The 21,601-nt window shown below is 34.2% G+C and overlaps 1 long non-coding RNA gene across 3 annotated transcripts in view; it reads left to right on the top strand.

Moving 5' to 3' along the window:
• LOC141483220 (uncharacterized) overlaps positions 1 to 21,601 on the top strand; it is a 161,607-nt gene that overhangs the window by 38,955 nt on the left and 101,051 nt on the right. For all 3 annotated transcript variants that reach the window (XR_012465970.1, XR_012465969.1, XR_012465968.1), the window contains exon 3: positions 4,152 to 4,250. This is a non-coding gene — a long non-coding RNA (uncharacterized lncRNA). The remainder of the gene's footprint in view (positions 1 to 4,151; positions 4,251 to 21,601) is intronic.

Raw genomic sequence — 21,601 nt, forward strand, 5'->3', positions numbered from 1 at the left:
ATCTGCATATTCATTGAATGTAAACTGTTCGGCCATATCAAAAAAATTCAAAATATCCTATAGAATATTGACAATACAATGATAGTCATATGACAACGCACCACTCAACAAAACAAAATCGCATTCCAGTTTCTCATTTTTTATCAAAACTTTCTAAAAGGTTTTTTTGTCAACATCTGTGAAAGAAATGGAACATAATTATTCCCTGGATATTTTTCACCTGATCGTTTTTGTAGTTCATTCGTTTGCTTTTTATTAGTATAGTAAATATTTTTCCGATGTGCGTTTTTTCAGCTAAATTTAGATTCGTGTTAAAGAATTTCTCCCATAAAATTATAATCATCAGTGAAACTCCTCAACAGTTTAGCTGTGAAGAAGAATTTGAAACATTCGAATGTTGAGTTTCATGAGATTCAGATAACTGATCAACACGAAACGTGATTATTCCACACGTATTTTGTACATACAAAATATGGAATGAATTCGATATTCCATAGTAGAGTAGCTTGTTAGTTTAAAAACACCACGAATCTACAGAACTTGATATTTCTTTTGAAAAAATATCTGCTATCACAATTGTAACTTAAACTTCCATATAGGTACTGTACTTTTTGTTTACGACTTCATTTTAGCATACTTTGTATTATTCCTGTTATAAATGTTGTTGAATTAACGTTATCATTATTATTTCTGCTTTGATAATTATTCATTTCAAATAATGGTGGACGAGCGGGTTTGATGTCGTCGAGTAGAACTACATTTTTATCAAGGCTCGTTGCTCCGATCGACTTTCCACACGAGTACTTTTATCCATAAAATTGTCCAAGTAACCTTAATTTGTTGAAAAATATTGAAAAATATCTGTCATTTCAAAGTTTTGGGGTGTGGACCATCGGGGGTAGTCCGTTCCTGACTTTGTAGCAAAACAACTGACTCCTGCATGAAAGCTCATCGAAGGAATTCATTCGTTTAGTCAATTATCAAAATTTGGATGATTTTGAATATTCACTTGAAAAGTTATCAAAGAAAAACATTTTTCATTTTGTAACTTCGAAGGTCCGTAACTTGGTTACGAAGACTTTTAGGAAAAAAAGTTATATGAAGTACTGGTGATATTTTGACCCTATCTATACATTCCTGAGAGGAAAAGAGGAAGTCCAGGGACACCCTGTATATATATATATATATATATATATATATATATATATATATATATCAAAAAGGAAAATTTGTGGACAGAACACTCAAAAAATGAAGGCAAACCGCGGACACGTGTTTCTGGCTATCGGCCTCATCAGCGCGGTGCAGCCAATTGTAAAGATGGACAACAACTGGTTACCAAAAATGAAAAACTTCACATATGCACCAGTTGTTGTACATCTTTACAATTGGCTGCACCGCACTGATGAGGCCAATAGCCAGAAACACGTGTCCGCGTTTTGCCTTCATTTTTTGAGCGTTCTGCCCACACAGTTTCCCTTTTGATTTATATCATTCACAATCAATAACAGTATTCAATTATCACCATCTTATTTGAATTCCTACTTTCCCACTCACCTATGTAAACGAAATTTTCATTATATACAGGGTGTCCCTGGACTTCCTCTTTTCCTCTCGGGAATGTATAGATGGGGTCAAAATATCACCAGTACTTCATATAACTTTTTTTCCTAAAATCCTTCGTTACCAAGTAACGGGCCCTCGAAGTTACAAAATGAAAAATGTTTTTCTTTGATAACTTTTCAAGTGAATATTCCAAATCATCCAAATTTTGGTAATTGACTAAACAAATGAATTCCTTCGATGAGCTTTCATGCAGGAGTCAGTTGTTTTGCTACAAAGTCAAGAACGGACTACCCCCGATGGTCCACACCCCAAAACTTTGAAATGACAGATATTTTTCAATATTTTTCGACAAATTGAGGTTACTTGGACAATTTTATGAATAAAAGTACTCGTGTGGAAAGTCGATCGGAGCAACGAGTTTGATAAAAATGTAGTTTCACTCGACGACATCAAACCCGCTCGTCCACCATTATTTGAAATGAATAATTATCAAAGCAGAAATAATAATGATAACGTTAATTCAACAACATTTATCCTGAGATGTCTACCATTATTCGAAAATATTAGTTTTTAAGGAAAATGGAAATGATAGGTAAAATGTTCATAACGAATTTTTATAATGCAAACACGTTTAACTAACGAAACTCAAGAGCCTCAAGAGCAAACAGAAATGAAAAATCCGCTACAGAAACTGCTCGATATGACCACCTTCTCTCTCTATACATTTTCTTAGTCTGCGAAGACACCCTCTCTGTACTTGAAATAGCATTCCAGGGTCGTTTCGTATGGCTTCACAATGTAATGTTATTCTATTCAACAATGCATCTCTTGTGTGAATAGGTGTAGCGTAAACAACGCTTTTTAGATGCCCCCACAGAAAGAAATCCAATGGATTTAAATCCGGAGACCGCGATGGCCATGAATATGGCCCACCTCTACCAATCCATCTATTGTGGAAAATATGGTTCAGATGGTCACGCACAATCAAACTAAAATTAGGAGGAGCGCCATCATGCATAAACCACATATCTCTTCGGGTTTGCAATGGAACATGTTCCAAAAGTCCATTCAAATGGTTCTGAATGAACTCCAAATAACGTTCTCCATTCAATCGGTCCTGTAGAACGAATGGTCCTATAAGATGGTTTCCTATGATACCAGCCCAAACATTCACGTTGAATTTCCGTTGGTGTTTGGTTTGCAATATCCCATGGGGATTTTCTTCGGCCCATATATGGAGATTATGAGAGTTGATAACTCCATCTCTACTGAAACCTGCTTCATCAGTGAATAAAACTCGATTAATAAAAGTCATATCCTCTCTTTGCCTATCCATGAACCAATTGGCATATTCCAGTCGTGCTGGAAAATCTTGAGGTGTCATGGCATGTACCTTCTGGATGTGGAATGGGTGGAGCAGTTGTTCCCTAATTATTCTATGAATAGTGGACTTGGATGTATGGAACTGTTCTGATAGATTTCTGATGCTCATTGAAGGATCATCAGCGACGGCTTCCAAAATATTTTCCTCCAATACAACGGTACGTACAGTCCTAGGAGCGCCCTCACCACCTCGTTTTGGCAAAACTGTACCTACAATAATATCGAAATAAAACACATTTTAAATAATGGTGGACGAGCGGGTTTGATGTCGTCGAGTAGAACTACATTTTTATCAAGAGTCGTTGCGCCGATCGACTTTCCACACGAGTACTTTTATTCATAAAATTGTCCAAGTAACCTTATTTTGTTGAAAAATATTGAGAAATATCTGTCATTTCAAAGTTTTGGGGTGTGGACCATCGGGGGTAGTCCGTTCCTGACTTTGTAGCAAAACAACTGACTCCTGCATGAAAGCTCATCGACGGAATTCATTTGTTTAGTCAATTACCAAAATTTGGATGATTTTGAATATTCACTTGAAAAGTTATCAAAGAAAAACATTTTTCATTTTGAAACTTCGAGGGCCCGTTACTTGGTAACGAAGGATTTTAGGAAAAAAAGTTATATGAAGTACTGGTGATATTTTGACCCCATCTATACATTCTCGAGAGGAAAAGAGGAAGTCCAGGGACACCCTGTTTGAAATATGTTTTTTCCGTTAACCAGCTTTCGCACCCCTACGAACAACAACCCTCAGAAGTCGAAACTTGTGCAAGCTATGGACTTACGAGGTCTTACCTTTTAACGTGTGATTCTTAACACGGGTTGGACGATAGGCATTCATTCTGTTCTGGGAGTTCAGCCGGGAACTAATGCTGATTCTGAGTCTCCTGTTGCCAAAAGCAACTCCGTAATCATGCCTCAGCCACCATACTTACCAGATTTGTCCTCCCAGAATTATAGATATTTCATTATTTCGCATATGAAATATGAACGTTGAATAATCATTTCATTTATTCGAACTTGATTCAATATTTTCTGTGATTGATATAAGATTGAGAATGTAAAATCGTATTCTCAGGATATGTCTTGCAGCAAGAGGATGCATTGCCTGGAGTGACAAGTTGTTATAATTGGATTTTGCTGTATCAAAGAGGCAGGTTAAAAATCCATATTGACTTTGTCTTTTTCATTTGTTTCAGACACTGAAGTAGTCCAACCCAATTCCTGAGTTTGATGAGATTGAAGGCAGTCTTTAATACGTAACCACGAGAGCTTCCTAAAATTAGACGAATAAATCTGTGAGTATATACATTTTTTCACGTGTCCGAAGAGTTCTTCGTTCAATTCATTGATGTCAATGATAAAGCCTAGTTTCAATACTTATATCGTTTTCAAGCAGGATTTTCCTGCTAAACACGTATCAAGGTTTTTTAAACATTCTATAGTGAAAATCTAAGTAAATCTTCTGGTATAAGTTTTGCTTTTTTAGCGTTGAAACACCTCATAAGGTTTTGTAAGTTTTGAACAATAGATAATAGACATCAATTTGAATGGGAAAAGTTAATTGGTCCACAATAATGCAGATCAGAAAGTTTCTCAGTACTCATTTCTTGATTGATTGATTCAGCCATAAAGAAAATACCTAATAATTATAATAAAATAATTATGAAAATATTTTATTATTAAAAAAACGTGAGAATCTTTCAAAAAAAAGGAGAACAGCAGTCAGTTTCAAGAGAAACTCTATTCCAAAATGTGTAAGTTCTTGCAAAGAAATAACTTTGAGACACAAACGAAAAAACTGCTTACTTCCATATAAACGTTTATCCTTAAGTAAAGCGATTTTTAATTTTTTGATCGAAAACCATGCGTCGAACAAAGAAAACCCAGCAAATCAAATGTGCTCAAAAATGTATGGAGATTTTAAAAATATAGGCTTGTTAATTCCACTGCTACCTAAATCCAAATTCTAAAAAAAAAATTATGTTTCTAGAAGAAGCGACTTTATTGAGAAAACTTGACGATTTAGGTATATGGACTTGATATATCATTTCGAAGCATTTTTCACCATCTTTCAATTTACCGAGTAATATACAGGGGGTTTCATTTGGAAAAATGAACTTTCGACTACTTTTATGCACAATGGAAATAATAGTAATTTTAGCACACCCTGTATGATATGGAGTCGATTTCTTGGTGTTATTTGAATATTTCGAGTTTGTCCAAACTATCATCAAAATATCAACTTTTCGTGAATGGAGAGTACTGATATACTTAATTTCAATTAAGGCTATGTTTTGGACCATATTTAGCACAATTTATTTTTTATCTCGAAAACAGATAGAGATAGGTATAGGACATTATCAACAAAAAAGTATTAGACTACCAGAGCGATTTCAAAAATGTATTAATATAGGGGTGTTCCATAAAAAAAAAGTTGCTAGGACTTTTTGATGGAAGTGGCAACGCCGCAATGCTGAAAATATTTTAGATCGATAGAAAAGGTAAGGAAATGTGAGACGTGAAATTTTCAGACTGTATAAATGAAACCCCATGCGTAATCTATGATTTTTTTGGGTAACTAGTATTTGATTATTTTTTCAGTGAAAATGAACGTTATTATTATTATATTATAGAAGAAAATGCCAAAAATGTGTTTTCAATTTTCAATCTTATTTTACATGTGAAAAACCAATTTTTCACGTGTTTCAGTTGCAGTACTTTGATAACAATCATAAAATTTAGAACTGATCTTTCATTAGAAAGACGAAACTTGAAAGGGAATGAAAAATGGTAGTTGAAGTAAGTGTTAGGTACATTATAGTCACATAAATATAGTTTATAAAAACTGAAAAACACGCTTTTAAAGAACATCGAACTAAAAAGTTAAAAATATTTTTTTAAATAAGCATAAAACAATAATGATCTAAAAATACTATTATTATTGTAAAAAAGGCGACGGGCGCCTGATATACAAAAATATGTCACAAAGCCCCACGCTTTTTTCACAATAATACTATTATTTTTCGTTCGTTGTTTTAAGCTTATTTTAAACAAAATTATTTTCAACTTTTTAGTTCGATGTTCTTTCAAGGCGTGTTTCTTGGTTTCTGGCTTTTATCTTTCATTTTTTAGTTTCGTATGCTATAAAAGCGTATTTTTCAGTCTCTTTAAACTATATTCATTCTATCTAAACTCTGGGATCAATCAGCCGTATATTGTTTAGAGAAATAATCATTGATATTTTTATATTCCGGAGACGGAGCCTGAAAATCAGCTCCCAAGCTCAATGAAGGCAGCAGGCGCGCAAAGGAGGGTTACAAAAACTGAGTTCGAATTATTTCAAGGATGTTACGTACAGCGCCATCTGCCCGCGAATGAATCAAGAAATATCAATGAGGTTACAAACAAGCAAACAAACAAACATACATATATACAGGTGAAGCTAATAAAAGCGAGATGAAAAATTAGTCAGCATCCCTATTATATAAAAGTAACGGCAGCTATAATTTTTTCACGATATAATGTTTTTGAACAGCGCGACCTTTCCGTTTTCTTAGATAATCTTAGATATCATTGTCACACCGGAATAAACGTGCATTAGAAATTCGCACCGTGCATTTTGCTAGCGAGTTGTTCGTGAAATAATAAAGGGTTCGTGTTGACTTAAATATATCCATGAAATCGCAAAACGTGGCGGTACCTTTGGCAATTTCGAAAGATTACTGCGGCTCGATATGTCATTGAATAACACGACTCTGAAATTTGTTTAGGAGTAAAAATACTCCGGAGATCTACGGTATAAAACTTGTTGAGGGTAAAATACAATTCTGTTTTCAAATATTTCGTATATTCCTCAATTTATGCATGATAGTAATAGTAAGGAAAGAAAGTTTTTGGCGTTCTACATGCCTTCTTAATGCAAAAATGTGGTAGTCTTCCAAAGAAACGAAGAAAGCAACCAGTTTAAAAAATTTACTCTATAAAAATGTGTTGATCATGCAAAGAAGTAACTTTCAGGCTAGAACTGAAAGAAACAGATTTTTTCATATAAACATTAGAATAGAATAGAATATAGAAGTATTTTTCTTTCGTGTAATTCAATGTTTATATGAAGGTAGCTGTTTCAGGAAGACTTTCTTTCAGTTTGTGTCTGAAAGTTACTTCTTTGCATGATCCACACTTCCATGAATAGATTTACTTATTTTCAAATTGACTACTTCTTTGGAAGATTCCCTCATCTCTATTTTTGTATCAAGACGGAGTAGTAGAAAGCCAAAAACTTTCTTTCCCAAATAAACATTAAGTTTTCACACATTTCAATACAGCACAGATACAGAAATATAACTTATAAATTATACAGTGTGACCCATTTAAGATGGAAGCACCCTTATAAAACTTACTTTTTTTAACCGATTGGAATGATTTTTTTTTGTTAGGTAGATATTCAAAAAGTCTATTAGGACACCAAATATCATGAATAAATCTCAATTTCCAGGGCCAACTAATCTTATTTTTCAAGGTCAAAAATCTAAAAAAATTACTAGCGATTTTTTTAGAAAAACTCTGACTACACCACTGGATTTGTGACATTTTCAAATGGGTAACATGTAAATTACGTTGAAATGCGTCAATCAATAAAAAAGTTATAAAGGAATGAAATTTGAAAAATATGCCGTTTAATCAACCCACCAATTCATGTTCAGGAATTTTATGAAAATTCTGTATACTCCACTAGATTCAGGATGTCTTGAAATATTACTAATCACAGTTTCATCGAAATCTGTTCGGTAATAAAAAAGTTATAAAGGAATAAAATTTGAAAAATATGTTGTTCAATGGAATTTTAGCAACGTTCTTACTACACCATTGGATTAGGGGCAATATTCAACAAAATATTATTTATTCAAATAAAATTCATGAAACGTTTATGGGAGAATCAATTTCCTTTCATAATGTATGTCGAACCATATCAATCAATCAGTTTATCACAACAAACTTTAGTGTCAATAATTTCAAATGAATCTACAAAAAACTAACTGTAAGTACATTTTTCTAATTGCTACAAACTAGCGGAAAACAATCTTTTATTCACAATCAATGTAAAAATAGAAACCAAGAAGATACCGAATTGAAAAATAAATGAGTGCAATTCATATTCTGGTGGCCTCCACCAAACTTCCATCCAATTCAATGCATTTATCATATCGCTTACGAATATTTTTTAAAGTATTCCTCAATTGTTGTGGAGTAATTGCATCGCAAGCTTGCTGAATTCTGGTGCACAGTTCCACTCGATTCCTTGGTCGTGATTTGTAAACCTTTTGTGTAACATAACCCCAAAGGAAAAAATCGAGTGAAGTAAGGTCAGGCGATCTTGGTGGCCATCCAATTAATGTACTCCCCCTTCCTATCCAACGATTAGGGTAATTTTGATTCAGCCAACTCTTCACAATTCCCGCATTATGTATGGAACAACCATCTAACTGAAAATATAAATTTCTTGTTTCTGCAAGGGGAAGTTCATCTATTGCGTCCGAAAATTCATTCCTTAAAAATTGTAGGAAAATTGCGCCATTCATGTTGCCGTCGAAAAAGAATGGTCCAATTATCCTTTCATTCAGTATTCCACACCAAACGTTCACTTTTTCTGAATACTGCCTTTTACTGTTTATCACCCAGTTAGGATTTTCAGTGGCCCAATAGCGAATATTTTGTGATGAAACCACTCCATTTGTTGTGAAACTATTAGCTTCATCACTAAATAAAATTTTCTTTAAAAATTGCCTGTCATTAAGATACTCGCCCTGGGCCCATAAGCAGAATTCCAATCGTTTTTCTTGATCACCTAGTTCCAGAGTATGTAAAAACTTTGGTTTAAATGGCCTCAATTTATTTTTCTTCAGACATCGCCTAACATTCTCCCTAGGTAAGTTTAAATCTAAGCTGGCATCCCTCAAACTATTTGGATTATTTCTGAAGTAATCTAATATAGTCTGGTTATTTTCGTTCCTTCTTCGTATATTGTTCTTTAAAATATATGTGGTTACTGCTCCAGTCCGATTGAAAACTTGGTTTATTTTATGTACCGTGCTGTTACTTATGGCTGGACGATTTGGGTGTCTTTCATTGAATATTCTAGTTACTTCTCTTTCACTCCGGTAATCATCATCGGAAAGACGTATAATTTCGATTTTTTCTTGAATTGACAATTGAGCCATTATCTGTTTTTATTTTGAAACACAAATTATTCAGTTCACTAAAGGTGCGTAACAAAATGACAATTTAACAAAATGACAATTCATGCGCAAATAAATAGATGAGAAACTGTAAGTCACAGCTAACTTGTTTATTTCATTAATGCATTCTGAATAACAGGCAGTTAAAATTGCAAATCTCATTTTTTGCTATTCAACAAAAGGAAGAAATCACAGCTGATGTTACCTACTGGAATGATAATAATTATTATCCATTGCATATTTTTTTCGTTATAATTTCTATTGGGAGTACATTAGACTTGTCTTATATTGTTGAAATTGTTTTCATGAAGATTAACCAGGAGTTCTCTCCTGATTGTACTTGTTTATGTATCCACTCCACTTCGAGAAATACCTATAGACTATTTTTACCATCATGATTTTCAGATGTTATAATTGTACGACATTGCAATAATCACCCCAATAATTTTTTCAATAATCAACAGTGGTGTAGTAAGAACGTTGTTAAAATTTCATTTTACAACATATTTTTCAAATTTCATTCCCTTATAACTTTTTTATTACTGAACAGATATCGATGAAACTGTGACCAGTGATATTTCAAGACATCCTGAATCCAGTGGTGTATTCAGAATTTTCATAAAATTCCTGAACATGAATTGGTGGGTTGATTAAACGGCATATTTCTCAAATTTCATTCCTTTATAACTTTTTTATTGATTGACGCATTTCAACGTAATTTACATGTTACCCATTTGAAAATGTCACAAATCCAGTGGTGTAGTCAGAGTTTTTCTAAAAAAATCGCTAGTAATTTTTTTAGATTTTTGACCTTGAAAAATAAGATTAGTTGGCCCTGGAAATTGAGATTTATTCATGATATTTGGTGTCCTAATAGACTTTTTGAATATCTACCTAACAAAAAAAACATTCCAATCGGTTGAAAAATGTAAGTTTTATAAGGGTGCTTCCATCTTAAATGGGTCACACTGTATAAAATATATCGAAGTAGGTACGTAGGTTTCACAATATCAACAATTTGTAGTTTTCATTTCATTTTCTCAGAGACAGACACAATAAATACAACATTCTAAAGATTACATTTCATTTCAAATCTACTGTTAAAGAATTTATCGTAGCTATAGCAGGCTTTGTATGTTGAATAATCTAGACGTCATTCGTCAGGGCGTCGCGACACCGACGCAATTTTTTTAAATGATAACCTATTATTTTCAATTGGTTTTTGAATTCTGCATTGAATTCTGAATTCAGCAATATATAGCACACTTGAAGTATTCCTTGAATACTGATGAAAAAGGGCAATTTTACTGCGTATTATAAAGAGGGTCATGAATAACTCAAAATAGATGCAATAATGTATTTATCGATCTGTCAGAAGACCTGTCAGATTTAACGAAAGCAATGAATTGTGACATTTCTAAATCGTCAATACAACGTATTTTGTCAAAAAACAAATTCCATCCATACAAAATACATTTGGTTCAAGAACTACATCCAGGTAATAATCTTTATGTTCCATTTCTAATAACTAATATATTCCCATATCCAGGAGATGCTTATAGAAGATTGAACTTCATTGGTTGTTCACCCGTATTCAAGATGATCAGTTTCTGAAAAAAATATTATGAAGTGATGAAAGCCGGTATAATAAACAAACATAATTGTCACTCTTGGTCTGACGGGAACCCTCATTGGGTACAAGAAACGAGATTATCTGTGTGGGGGGTTAATGTTTGGTGCGGAATCATTGATGGTTATTTGATAGGACTTCATTTTTTTTTATGGAATTATCAATGGGGAGAGGTACTTGGGTTTTTCTACAACATGTGTTGCCGAATCTCTTGGGGAATTTACCAATACAACAAAATGGTGGTTTCAACAAAATGGGGCACCTCCACATAATGATAGAATAGTTACCCAATATTTGGATGATACCTACTTTTAATGAGAAATGAATTGAAATAAGGATCCAATACCATGGCCAGCTTGAAGTCCAGATATTACTCCACTAGATTTCTTGTTGTGGGGATATATCAAAGTCTTAGTTTGTATGCGACGTCCACAAAATGTAGAGGATTTGATTGATAATTTGATAAACAACACAACAAAAAAATATTTTTTGAATGTTTCCTACACTAAAATAGTCAATTTCTACTAATTTTGGGGTGATAAAAACGAAAATAACAATGAAAAATTTTTGTTAGCTCTGGTTTTTGAGATACACAGTACTTAATCTTAAAGAGTAGTTATACTATACGTGAAAAGTGAAAGTACATAAAACAATATTCTTATGTTTCTTTTAGAATATTTTAAGTACAAAATTAATAAAAAAAAACATTATTCTTAGTGTTTTGACAAATAAAAGAAGTTTTTACCACCAAATTTCAATTAAGTCCATCCGATTCATTGTAAGATCGCTGTCGTTTAGCTTGTCTTTTATAAAACACTTCTGGAGCATCCCTACACACAGACCAGCAGTAGTCTGCAAGCATTGCTTCATTCCAACGGCTCTGATATCTCTGTTCCATTAAGGCAATGTCTTGATGGAATCTTTCTCCATGTTCGTCACTCACAGCTCCACAGTTTTGTGGGAAGAAATTAAGATGAGAGTGAAGAAAATGAATTTTTAAGGACATGTTGCATCCAAGTTGGTGGTAAGCTTGAAGAAGCTCTTTAACCAATGCTGTGAAGTTATCATCTCTTTTGTTACCTAAAAACCCATGTACAACCCCCTTAAAGGCTTCCCAGGCTCTTTTTTCATTTCCTGTTAAAATCATGTCAAAAGCAGGATCATTTACGATTTCACGGATTTGAGGCCCAATAAAGATGCCTTCCTTGACTTTAGCATCACTCAACTTGGGAAACTTTGCTCTCAAGTACTTGAAAGCTTGTCCTTCCTGGTCCATGGCCTTCACAAAGTTTTTCATTAGTCCCAACTTAATATGTAATGGGGGAAGGAGAACATCCTTAGGATCTACAAGAGGCTCGTAAACTACATTTTTCTCATTAGGGTTTAGGTCTCGTGTAGGCCAGTTCATTTTTTTATAGTGAGATTTTCTATCCCGACTGTCCCACAGACACAAAAAACAACAGTACTTGGTGAACCCTAATTGCATTCCTAGGAGTATAGCAATGACTTTCAGATCACCATAGATGTGCCACTTGTGTTGTTCATATTTGATTGATTTGAGAAGTGTTTTCATATTTATATACGTTTCCTTCATGTGAACTGCATGACCTATAGGAATAGAGGGTAGCTGATTTCCATTATGCAGAAGTACAGCTTTTAAGCTTAGTTTTGAAGAGTCTATAAACAGTCTCCATTCAGATGGAGTGTGATCCAAATTCAAGCAGTCCATCAAACCATTAACATCAGAACAAACTACGAGGTTTTCTTTTTTCTCAAAAAAAGGAAGCAAATCTTTTTGACGCTGTCTGTACTGAGATATTTTCACATCATGTTTTGGAAGATTCCACTGTTGTATTCTTGACCCTAACAGCTCAGCCTTTTCCTTAGACAAGCGAAGATCTCTTATAAGGTCACTCAACTCTGCTTGACTAATTCTGTGCGGATCACTAGACCTATCGCTTTCCTCAAAATCAGGGTCATAGGATGTAGAAGGATGGGTTGCTCCTTCTAAACAGTCTTCATCACCTTCCTCTAAAATTTCATGGTTTTGGGGTGGAGAAGGGACTGGCAAATTGTCTGAATGTGGTACAGGCCGAAGAGCAGATGGGAGATTAGGGTATTTAACCGTTCCTCTTTTCTTCATAGATAAACCTTGCTTAATGGGAGGAGTTAAGCAGAAATAACAGTCGTCTGTATGATTGGTAGGCTCACGCCAAACCATAGGTACTGCAAAAGCCATTGCCCGGTTTTCATTTTTCAGCCACTCTCGCAATATGACGGAACAAGAATTACAACATATATGAGGAGCCCATGATTTATCTTGGTCCCCAACTTTCACACCAAAATAATGTTCATAGGCTGTCTTAACGATAGGTGTCATTTTACGTTTCTGAGCCTCAAATGTTATTTCACCACATATATAGCAAAAACTATCGACAGAATTCACACACTTTCGAGGCATTTCAGATCAGCACTTAAATTAATTTAAAAATCAACTTCACACGATAATTTCAATAGCACGTGCGTACAATTGACAAACTCACATAGGTTATGTTTACTACTTAAGAACAGCTGATGAGAGGGGTGTTATGTAAACAAACATGTGTACCAACTGTTGGTGATGAAATATTTCATTTGTTGAAAACTCAATATACATATATATAATATAATGATACTATATCTTGAAAACAAGAGCTAATATATAATTTTTATGGTCACTTTCGGTTTTAACACGTGGAAATACATTAAAATCATCTAATTTCAACCCCGAAACAAAAACTTTGTTGTGTTGTGAATTGCTGTTATCTTCTCAACTCAGCTTCTAACCTAACCTAAAAATGACAGAAGAAAATAACAATAAATATAGAAAAATTCCAAACATCTGAACTATAGTCAGTTGGATGGATGTAGAGTTGTTTTCGTGTAAAACCGTAACAAACAAACTTACATGCGCATTTGTAATATTAATGGGGATGGGATGAGTTGTATTTTGGAAGTGTTATTACATCATTGTTATCTTTTTTCAATCATGATTCCAAATCGGTGAACGGGAATCCGAAATGGTCAACCTTGTATATGATACGTGGGCACAGACAGCAAGAAAAAGTGGAATTAGTGTGGGTACTCGCTCGTCAAAGATACGGTTGACAATAAAGTCATGAATAACTGACAATTCACGTCCACTTTGAAAAAATAAACGATTGGCAGTTCATGAGCTCGGTGAATGGAATTGATAAAGGTTACTCTTGAAATTAGAAAGGTTTCTTGCACTGCGATCGCATATCGAAAGTACGTTTTATTTAATAACAGCGCTTTTGTACCGGCTCTTGCGTTTTTCTCTGTCGCACAATACAGTTCGGTATGAAAAAAATGCATCCACATAATATGTTGAGGATTGTGTGTAGCTTATTAATTGCATATTCTACTGGCCTATCTGATAATCGAGTCACGTATCGACGGGAAAAAAGTTATTCATGTTAACTAAATCGTTTCGCCGTTGAATTATTGATCATTTTTTCTTCCTACATAATGTTGCACTCGACGATGTTCAATGTCAAGTAGCGCAAATTGGTTAATGCACACATATACAGGCCGTTTTTTAGCAGATCAAACTATTGCTTTCTTGGAGACGGTAAAACTTACAAGGTCGGTTAAATTCTATTTTGGGAACTAGAACAATCCCTTTCCAGATAGTATTCGTTATTACAGCGGCTACAACAGCCGATGAAAAAACTAGAGGTCGGTATTTAAAAAATAATAATAATAATACTAATAAATCGGCTTTATTGATAATACAAAAAAAATACAAAGTTACTTCTTTGCATGATCTACACATTCATGTATTGAGTTTTCAAATTGATTACTTCCTTTCTTTCTTTGGAAGATTCTCTCATCTCTTTTTTTTTGTATCAGATGGAGTAGTAGAAAGCCAAAAACTTTCTTTCCCAAAAAATTAATCACTCCTAAAAATATAACCCCTTCAATTCAAATACAAAGATATATTTGAAAATGAAAATAGGTGACAGGAAATTCTGGTACTCCTTGGCGAAGTCTAACTCAAAGCTACTCTAACTCAACCAACAAGCACCACTCCATAATGCAAGCAAACATACAAAAATAAAAGCAATTAACAGTAATGGTACCACGAAATGAGAACCGTAAATAAAATAATAACTTGTGATTACCTTCGAAAGATAGTTGATGAATAATTTGATTTAATTGATCTGTTGTCTAAAAAGCAAAAGTTGACATTACTGACTGACTATCATAGATACAGTTTTTATATTTGTATTTGAATTTCCTTGCCCAAAACTGTATGGCCTGATGAAAACACATAAAGAGGATAACCCCATAAGACCGGTAATTTCGTATACCGGGTGTCCCACATTTTATGTGACAGGCAATATCTGGTTTGTTGAAGGAGATACACAAAAATGTTTCATACAAAAGTTTTAGGAGTTCATGAGAGCTATATTTTGATATAATTTTTAAATATACAGGGTGTTTGGTGTAGGTGCTACAGACCAAAAATCCATTTTTTAAAATAGAACGCCCTGTATATCATTACATATTCAGATGCTACGTTAAATTCTGATATCATTTCATGTTTGGTTTTTGAAATTCGATCACGTCGTTGTTGAGTTATTGCTTAAAATGTAAAGTCTTGAGAACGACTATTATTTTTTAAAATATCTCATACAATTATTCTCTCTGCATCAGATCACATGAAAATTAGTCAAAATTTTGGGTGTTCGAATGGTTTCAATTTTGAGTTGTGCAATTCAGTCAGGAATCATTTTGAATAAGAACAATTGCGAAATTGAAAGAGGTGTATTCGAAAACAAATCTTTAATTAATAACAATGTAAATAATATAACTTGATAAATCATTTCATAAGAATGGTAGGTACCTAGAAATAAGTCATAAAAATTGTTCAAAGTGATGCCCATTAGATATTATACAGGCTTCGAAACGTCGAATCACTTCTCTCGTACAAGTCGGTCTTATAATATCAGGCGTAATATCACTGTACGCTAGTCGAATTTTCATTTTCGGATCATCCACATTCAAAGGGGGAGTAGTGAAAACAATATCTTTTAAATAACCCCATAGGAAAAAATCAAGCGGTGATAAATCTGGGGAACGAGTCGGCCACCGAATTGGACCCTTATTACCAATCCATCTATTTGGGTACGTTCTATCCAGATATTCAGTAACAACCTGTGAATTGTGAGGAGGAGCACCATCTTGTCGCCACCAAATTCCTTGTCGTTCTGCTATGGGAATATCTTCCATCAACTGGATCAAATCATTTTCTAGAAAATGTAAATATCGCAATCCATTGAGATTTTCGTTGAAAAAGTAAGGTCCTATGATGCGGCCATTGAACAATCCACACCATACATTAATACCCCAAGTAGTTTGAAAATTACTTTCGCGGACTCAGTGGGGATTTTCTTGAGACCAATAGTGACTGTTATGTCGATTCACAACTCCATTATTGTGGAATCGCGATTCATCGCTCCACAAAATTTGACTGAATATGTTAGGACTTTCATGTAATATTACCTGAATACAAGCAATGAATTCAAGTCGTCGTTCAAAGTCCGAGGGTTTCAAACCTTGTACCAACTGAATTTTGAATGGGTGGTATTTATTTTCTTTCAGAATTCTCTGTACATTAGATTTACTCACACCGACTTCTTCTGCAAGAGTACGGATAGAAACATGTGGATGAATAATAATATAAGCCAACACATTGATCTCTAAATCTTCAGTTCTAACAGATCTCGTATGATGACGATGCTTTATGGTAGAAGGAAATGACCCAGTTCGCAATTTTTCTACGACTCTCGAAAAAGTCATTCGTGACGGAATGGGTCTGTCTGGAAAACGTTCTTGGTATAGACGTTGTGCTTGACGGCAGTTTTTCTGACATTCCCCAAAAATTAATAACATATCAATGCAATCACTTGGACTAAACGCGAAAGGCATACTGGAGTTTTCGCACAAAGAACACAGTTACTGTTTCGCAAAGAATCACTGAATCGAACTGACAAGTAGATACATTTCAACAACATTTGTTACTATGGCATCAACAAGCATAAGCTACTTGATGAAATTGTGCAATATAAAGCAATTCACCCTCAAGTTAGTCACATTCTCAAGGATTTCAATATTATATTCAACTGATATCGATATCGTATCGTAGAGGTGAGAATAATGGTTTGTATTCAGTAGTAGTCTAGTTCAATTTAATAAAAGATATAGACTGGATTCGTGTACGAGTAAATAAGTTTTTTTGAAACTTTATATTTTAAGGAAAAGTGCAATAACTCAACAACGCCGTAACCGAATTTCAAAAACCAAACATGAAATGATATCAGAATTTAACGTAGCATCTGAATATGTAATGATATACAGGGCGTTCTATTTTAAAAAATGGAATTTTGGTCTGTAGCACCTACACCAAACACCCTGTATATTTAAAAATTATATCAAAATATAGCTCTCATGAACTCCTAAAACTTTTGTATGAAAAATTTTTGTGTATCTCCTTCAGCAAACCAGATATTGCCTGTCACATAAAATGTGGGACACCCGGTATAAATAGTCCGGTAAGAGAACTAGGAATACGTCTTAACAAGTTGTTCAAAAAAAATATTACCAAGTTCAAAAATATTACCAATTTTGTCCCACCTCACAGCATTAAAAATTCACTGACTTTAGTAGAAAACATAAGGAACCAAACCACGCCACATAATTCAATTTTAGTTTCATTCGATGTAAAGAGTATGTTCTCCAACATACCGTACAATGAATGTAAGCCCCTCATTTTAGACATATTAGATCACGCCAAAGTAGACCATATCACTTCCTTTGAGGTTTCAACAGCTTTCGATTTGTGGCTGAATCAGTGTTACCTACAGTTCAACAACAAATTCTATAAACAGGATTCAGGTTTACCAATGGGCTCACCCCTTAGTCCACTTTTAGCAGACATATTTATGAACAACTTGGAGACCAAGATAGTAAACTCCGACCTGGGTAAAAAACATATTAATTTTTGGTACAGAGCTGGCTTTGAGAGGTACTTGTAATTATAATAAACACGTCGCGGAAAACATTTTGAAATCTGAACCTGTTGGTCAAATTCAGTCTGATGGAGAAAGTAAAATTGCAAAATCAATTAAGCAAAAAGTTAAAGATAATGAAGTGATTTTTACGAGAGCAAATGAAGGTCGAACGGTTATAGCATTACATAAAAAGGACTACATCGGAAAAACTCTAGATTTCCTTGATTCAGGAAGCTATGAGATTCTGTGGAATGACTCCACAACTATGTACCAGAAAAAGGTTAAGGAAACTCTCAAAACAATAGAATTGGTTGTTAAATGGAAAGGATAAATGTAGAGCATGGATCATGAATCCACAACCACCAAAACGCCATTCTTTCCAAAAAACTACAAAAGCAAGCCATGGACCTGGTCTACCCACATTCAAGAGGCGATAACGTCAGTTATAGGACATTGGCATATTTGGGTGAACCAAGCAGGAATATTGCCCGTTTTTTGAAGAAAGAAGGCGTAAACGTAGCTTACAGAACGAATGAAAATCTAAGTGAATTTATTGAAAACAATAAAGACAAAACTTTGGTGTCATAGATCAGGAGTATATAAGCTGACTTGTGGCTCTTGTTCTAATCTGTATATTGGCCAAACACGAAGAACATTTTCAGAAAGAATTAAAGAACATAGAAGTAGTTTTGTAAATAGAAAGACCAATTGCACAATTGCAAACCACCTTTTAGCAGAAGGACATGAGTTCAATCATGAATACGATGTGTTACATTTAGAAGAGAAGAGTTTGAAACTCAATCTTCTAGAATGTTCAGAAATCAATATATTCAGGAATTCGGGTAATTTACTGAATGATCAATTAGAAATGAATAACTCCCCGTTACTAAATATTTTTGTAAATGTGGAGACTGGGACATGAGCTCAGGTAATTTAATTCATTACAAACTTAGGTAAAAAATCAGGTACTTGCTCAAAAAATTATATTGCTATGGATTTAGAAGAGTGACACTCGACTGGTTTGCAAGCTATCTTTCGAACCGAAATCAGAATTGTTCCTTTGATATCTCAAAAATAAACTGGGGAGTTCCCCAAGGATCCGTCCTTGGTCCATTCTTTTCCTTATTTACATTAATGACCTTACTAAGATTGATATACATGGAACCTTTACCATGTTTGCAGACGATACCACCATACTATGGCATGGAAGTGATATAGAAATTCTGAAAGAGCGTATCTTTCTAGACTTACATAAAGTTAAAACCTGGTGTGAATCAAACTATCTTTGCTTCAACGGAAATAAAACCAAAATCGTAAGCTTCAAGTTCAATTATGAAAATCTGACCTTTAATGAACAAATCATAAATAACAATACCAGCATAAAATTCTTAGGTATATACATTGATGATAAATTACGATTTGATGACCATGTAAGTACCATAAATACAAACCTAGCCTCGGGCTGCTATGCAATCAGAGTTATCACTACGGAACTCGGAACAAAGGCAGGCAAAATGGCTTACTTTTCTCTCATTGAATCACACTTAATGTATGGCATTTCGTTCTGGGGTTTTTGCTGTTATCAGGTAATGTCTTACTAAAAAGAGCTCTCAGATATTTATCAAAAGCTAAGTCCAGGGATCACTGTAAACCACTTTTTATAAAACATGGAATTCTGACCCTATACAGTATTTTTATCCTTGAGACAGTGTGCTTGATGCATAAGAAAAAATCCAATATGACAATTGTGAGGACCATATAATACTCGTCAAAATGACGACTTACCTCTACCGCTACCAAAAACGACATTAACTAAACAATCCCTCATATTTGAGAGTAAAAAACTCTTCAATCATCTGCCGAGCCAAGTAAAAAATATATCATGCTCGAGAATCTTTCGGAAATCTGTCAAAAGCATATTTTTAACTAAAGGATACTACAGCCTGCAGGAGTATTATAGTGACAGTATCTTGGGCTAACTGTAGCTTTTTGCATTTTATCTATAAGATTAAATTATCTGTATTCTATATTTATGTGTGATTTCATCGAGAGATGAAAACATTTTTATATATTTTTACTTATTTATTTTTATTTTTATGTTTTGTTTTTTTTTACAACTAGACCAAAGCTATACACTGTGTCCGTAAAGTATGGAACAAATTCATTTTTAGCTAAACAGGTCATTTTAAGAAATAATCCTGAAACACGTCGATTTTTGATGTTAATTTACCGTATTTTAAAATAGTAATCTAATATACAGGGTGAATTACGTTCGAGTAATGACGTCACCGCCATTTTTTTTTAATGGAACACACCCATTTTGTCTCAATTTTCGGATTACTCTAGCTGAGCTGATTCCAAAAATGTATCATATGTTGATTCCAATTGGTACAGGGTGGACAAAAATACAGTAGTTCTGTGTGTGTGCTAATAAAGTAACGCGTAACATTCTTTATTAGGTAAATTAACAATATTATCAAAAATACTTATTGTCTAGCGTGAATTGGTTTAAATGTAACACCTCGTAGTTTGCTACATGTTTAGAGTAATAAAAATGAGCTGTTTCCAAACATGTTTGGTACTTGTGGTCTAGCAGACAGAATATGAAAGAAATTATTTCTTATCTACATTTATAAAAAACATAGTCGTTTAGTTTTTTGTGAAATATCATTATTTGTTTAGTAATTTATTGATGTTCAGTGACAGTTTAGTACTACAATATTTTTGGTATTCGTGAATATTCGAATGATTGCTTAGATTTAATTGGAAGTAGAAATGGAGTTAAGTGTAAAACAAAGAATTGAAATACTTATGATGATTAGGTATGGAGACAGATCGCGAACTCAGATGGAAGTGTGCAATTTGTTTAATGATATAATTCAGAAAGACCTATAACGCGTTCAACAGTCAGTAAGCTGTAAACGAAATTTCGAGAAACTGGTACGGTTGCAAATGTACGCAAATCACGTCGTCCCCCTGCAAATGCTGATACAGCATTAGATGTTTTACTGAGTTTTGAAGAAAATGCGCACACTTCTGTTCGTAAAGTTAGTCGCGAAATCGGTGTTGGCAAAACAACGGTACACAAACTATCGAAGCTTGAAAAATGGCATCCTTATAAAATCAAACTTGTGCAAGAATCAAACGAAGATGATCCCGATAGACGACTCCAATTTTGCGAAGAAATGATGGATAAATGTCACCGAGACCCTCTCTTGATACAAAACATTATTTTTTCTGATGAGTCCACTTTCACGTTAAATGTTGTAGATACTGGGCAAAAGAAAACCCCCCACTGGATGCGTGAGCATCATACACAATACCCTCAAAAGGTAAATGTATGGGCTGGAATTGTACGAAATCGAATCATTGGACCCTACTTTATCGAAGGTAATTTAAACGGGGCAAAGTACCTTGAGTTTTTAAGGGGTATCTCGTACCTACTTTACGTAATTTATTTCCCAGCAGACGTAATCCTGGAGGTTTTGATGAAAGTTTATGGTTTCAACAGGATGGTGCACCTCCACATTATGCTGTAGATGTTAGAAGGTACGTAGATGAAATTTTTCCGAACAGGTGGATTGGTAGACGTGGACCCACTGAATGGCCAGCGAGGTCACCAGATTTAAATCCTTTGGATTATTTTCTGTGGTACCATCTGAAGCATGTTATTTATAAAACGAAACCAGCAAATATTGAAGATG

The sequence above is a fragment of the Leptinotarsa decemlineata genome, unplaced genomic scaffold, assembly GCF_025532065.1.
Source record: "Leptinotarsa decemlineata unplaced genomic scaffold, Ldec_3_MD MMD2_tig00003192_RagTag_RagTag, whole genome shotgun sequence".
NCBI classification, from domain to species: Eukaryota; Metazoa; Arthropoda; class Insecta; order Coleoptera; family Chrysomelidae; genus Leptinotarsa; species Leptinotarsa decemlineata.